The 5,010-nt window shown below is 34.1% G+C and overlaps 1 pseudogene; it reads right to left on the bottom strand.

Annotated features, from left to right (window-relative positions):
- Nucleotides 1–2,026: 2,026 nt before the first annotated feature.
- Nucleotides 2,027–4,035, bottom strand: LOC128173976 (uncharacterized; annotated as a pseudogene).
- Nucleotides 4,036–5,010: the final 975 nt, after the last annotated feature.

Here is a 5,010-nt window from a genome sequence, read left to right as displayed (position 1 = left end):
ATCAGATTTGTACGACAAATCTCCTAACATCTTCCGGTAGAAAAGGGGGGGGGGGTTAGTTTTTCACTGAAAAACTAACCCCCTTAGTTTTTCAGTGAAAAGCTAACCCCCCCCCCCCCCCCCCCATTCGCGTAAAATCCAGCTGCCTTTCAATTTAGACATTAATATTTGATATGTAATACGTAAATCATCTCCACAAGCTGTAAATTCGCCACTATAACATCGCAGATGTTGACTGGAAGCAACACTGCGCTCCTCAAATCTAAACTTACAATGAGACGAAGTGAAGTAGCCTTTGTATGCGACAATGCTTGGCTAAAACGCGATGGCTACGATCGAGACGTACATAATCCATACTGCGGTCGCGGCAGTTAAGAAATTCACCGAATTCCGAGTTACAATAAAACATCATAGCTATAAGCCGGACGTTATTTACATGACAAGTTCCAACAAGCACTGCATCCATTGCCACAGAAGATTTACCGCTCCGCGTCACTTCCGTGTTCGTGACGTCATATATTCTGTTTGCACTGAGAGTTGAAATTGATCGGCGGATCATGAATTAAGCCTGAAATATCCACGAACTTAAAATTGGATACATCTTATCAGTCCCTGGCGACATGAAAATAAATGTAATTTCAGCGGGGTTTACATGCTAAGTGTTTACACATTACTTAAGGGTGTATTCTGCTCATTCACGAAAAAAAACCTACATTAAACTTTTTAGATGCTTATGATTTTTTAAAAGTACTATTCCTAAGGAATAAATTGAAAAGAAGAAAAGTGTATGTTCGTTTTCATTTAAGAGAGATCCGACCCCCAGAACATGGGCCAAAAATAGTGCATTGAAATTCTCATAGAAAGTGCAATTTGACCAGAAATTCCCTCTAATTTAGAAAATAAAGGCAGATTTCAGACATTTGTAGTTTTGCTTACTTAAAAACATCTCGGAGTTTATTTTTAGACAAATCTAAAACTATGAAATAACTTTTTTGATAAGTTATGCCCAAAAAAGTGTGTTCCCCAAGTAAAATTGGAGCATGTTTTTCGTTGCAAATATGGTAAATAAACTTAAGTTAGACAGGTTTCTAGAATTTAACTTTTTATGAAAGTATTTGTATACTTTCTTTACATATTATGGTTCCAACTGAAGGCATAAAAAGTGGGGGTTAGTGTGCATATAAGAAAAAAATATTGTTGGTTACATCCCCACCCCCTATTACCATTGAAGCATTTTATGGTAACGAAATAAGCCATATTTGCAGCAAAACATAAACTTTTATTCACCAAAATTTTAAAATTGGTGTATTTATTTTCAATAACAATTGTAATTATGTAAATAAAGTATTTCAAGAATATATAGTAGACATACAACAAAATAAACTTTAAAATAATCAAAAAATAGTGCTTATAAACCATCTTCTGGGTGTGACCTTGACCTTGGTGTGAATAACATGGAATAAGATTAGGTATTTCTTGCTAATTATATGTTCTAATTCATCAAAGTTTTTAAAAGAATGTTATAATTATGAAATTAAAAATTCATTTGATATTTTTTTGAAGAAAAAAAACAGCTAGATGCATAGATTTTGATTGACAGTGTTTTCTCAATGAATGCAAGCAATGACATGGAATGAAAAAACTGCAACTTCAAAATGGATTGATGTCTGATCAATAAGTTTTAACCAGTATATATGCGTTCTAGGTCAGAGCATATATTGATAGTTCATATACATATAATTACATGTATGATATATTCTAATAAACTGTTAAGTTATATAGTAAATGAACACACATCAATATATGGTTGCAATACAATACTGTCTTGTCTATTGATATAAGAAGTTGCACATTACTTCTTCTGATCAGTTGAAAAACATTTGTTTTATGAAAATTCCCTGAATGACAAAATCATTCTGTTCAGGTAGCTAGAATATAGACATAAATTGAACACTTCATAGCGATGAGTGAAATATACTATCAGTAGAATTTATCAATTTTTCTTTATCAGGATTATTTTTTTGGAGGGGGGGGGGGTGTTGTGATGTGTTACATCATACAGTACATACATGTACATGAACGAATAACTAGTTCAGGAATAATGAAAATCAAAGGCAGTATATACACTTCTGATATAATGAGCTTTAACCATCACTTCTGATATAATGAGCTTTAACTATCACTAATAAAAGTATATCCAAAATGTTCAGCAAGCGAATGTACTGATCTTTGATGACTTTGTTAGTCTTGGTCCACTTCCACACTCTTTTGATAAAACTTGTTGTGTGCCCTCTTCCTCTACTAAATGCTAGCTTTAGAACTGCATAGTTCAAGTCACTGGCAGCTTTTTTTCTATCCATACACTTCGTGATTCTCTTCATTGACAAATTTTCATGTGAAAAAGTTGCAGTTAGCAAATAGAATGATGTTCTGTGAATCAAAATTGACTGATCAAGTCTTTGAAGGGATATGCCATCTTGTAAAGCATCATGAGCAGCATAGTTACAATGTAAGAAGATGAAACTAAAGTCTGTTGGGTATAGGATGGCAACCTTGGGAATTGTGACCTCAACAAAAGCTTTGTATCAACAAATCCTGCAACATGTTTTTTAAAGCATCCATCTTTCCAATTGCTTACATGGTGTTGACTAAAACATGGCTGTCTTAAGACTTGATGCTATGCCCAGTAAGACTTGATGCTATGCCCAGTAAGGATGGCCCAATTTCCTTGTCAATGAAGTCAACGAAGTACTCTAAAGCAGAGGAAATTTGCTGGATTGAACAGGTTTGCCTCTGTGGAACATTGACCACCTTTCACAGTTATGACTGTCACTTCAGATGCAGAGGAAGAAATTGGAAATTTTGATTGGACAAAACAGTGCCAGTGATCTTCTCATCATGCTGCAGCTATCTGGATAATGTGGCAATTACCACCTGTTAAACAAAAATTAATACATAATAAGCAAAATTTAATATGGTTAACTTGCTAGTTTTCTGCTTTAGACTAGATATGCAGAAAAAAAAATACATTTTAAAGGCTAAATGTCCATGCCATTGTGTAACCAATTAATCATTGTCACATTTAATATTTATTGTGACTTATAATGTATTAGTGCTGCAAAAAGTATAGTGCATACATACAATGCTTTAATTTCTTAGACTCTGTTGTATCTCTTTACTATAAATATATATACCGGTACAAATGTACCTCTACATGAAAATAGACAGTCAATTATAATTTAAATGTAAGATTCTCAGAAAAAATATTGACCAGTGATTTATTTTAAACTATTGACTGGCTAGAATATATTAAGAGGATCATCTTTAAAAAACCCTCAATAAATCAATACTGATTTGTAGATAAGCTGTCCCCTTTCATTATTTGTTTAACTGCATTTCACTTGACACTATTAAAAATGATAAAACTGAAGAATAACTTTCCAGCTATGACCTCCTGTTTATTAGCAAGGTTTATTTCTATTGTTGACTTGCCGACAATTAAAATAAAATGAAAATAGTTACTATATAAAGTTATAAACATTTAAATTCTGTGTTTCTCATAAAATTGCCATTTCGGTAACCGCATGGACCGCCATACACACATGTATCGCCTGCTTGTTGTAATCGTGATGATTTGATCTATAAGATCATATTTATGCGATACTTCAGTTTGAAAAAAATTAAATGATGGGCATTGTGTAACGTAAACGTTGCCATTTTAACTATACTAAGTATAAAAGCACTGACGACTTACATTTTTGCTGTAAACTATCTCGATTTTCTCTACTGGAATTTCCTCCGACTCATTTCGCTCGTTAGTTGCAGTTCTAAAATAATTGTGTTGGCGATTATTTTGTTTGAATTTTTCCCCATCTTTCCTCATCTCTCAGTAACTGTTGTCATTTTCGGAGGACTCGTACTGCTGTTCACATCGCTTTGAAACGAAGCGACCCTTTCTCCTTTCTCCTTTCTGGCCTTCTCCTTTCCCTCTCCATATTGTTGTTCGCGTCGACTACGGTATGTCGTAAATGACATAATTTTACCTATTCCTTTGTCATTTATGCATTTAATAAGGGTTTATTGTGTAAAATATGATTCATTTTATTTATTTTTAGAAGTTTTGTTGAAAATTGTAACAGTGGGCGCACTTGTTTCATTAGCCGGGTCAAGCCGGATGATACTTCCGGAAGCGGGTAAGTTACTTGTTTCAAATATTTCTAAGCCGCCGGGCGATCAGAAAGTAGCCCGGATCGCCCGAAAAAATTCGAGCGGGCACATGGAAAACAACATGGCGGAAAACTGAGGTTAACGTCTTCTTGCACGTACAATATCCGTTTTATAATTGACTAAAGTAGTTTTATTTTATTAACATTAACAGCTGATTAGTTGTGACACAACGGGTAATCTTTTCGGGCATTTTTTGTTTACGTTTAAACTATTAACGTTGCTTTTCTCTCTATTTTTGTGGAAGCTACATCTCAGTCTGTGTATTTTATGAACAAATAATGCAAGAAAAGAAAACTTTGAGTGCAATTAATTAATGAAATATCTTCCAAATCGTCGTCTTCCTCATCACTTTCGAGAACATCATTTATAATGTGTAGGCCTATCGCTCCTACTACAATGGCAGCCATTTTCCGGCTGAAATTTTACTCGTTTCAGAAATCTTGCCGCATCAATGTGATCATGTGATAAAAGTGAACCGGCTCGTCGCCCGGATGTCTGAAACAAGTGCGCCCAGTTTGAATTTTACGACATGTTCATGTATGGAGACCCACTTGGTGTAAAAATTGATGACAAGAATACACCCTTAAGTAGAAATACTAACGTAACAAGTATATTTTCTCATATTTTACAGGCACATATACTCTAACAGTACGGTATATAAATAACGTATATATCTTGAACAGGTATTTATATGTTTTGTTCAAGTTGTATTCATTAATTTGATTTTTTAATTACCTTATTATTTCAGTTTCTGCATGTGATTACAGTACAAGCAGTACGGTT

Source organism: Crassostrea angulata, chromosome 2 (assembly GCF_025612915.1).
Source record: "Crassostrea angulata isolate pt1a10 chromosome 2, ASM2561291v2, whole genome shotgun sequence".
NCBI lineage: Eukaryota > Metazoa > Mollusca > Bivalvia > Ostreida > Ostreidae > Magallana > Magallana angulata.
This window is presented reverse-complemented; position numbering and strand designations above follow the sequence as displayed.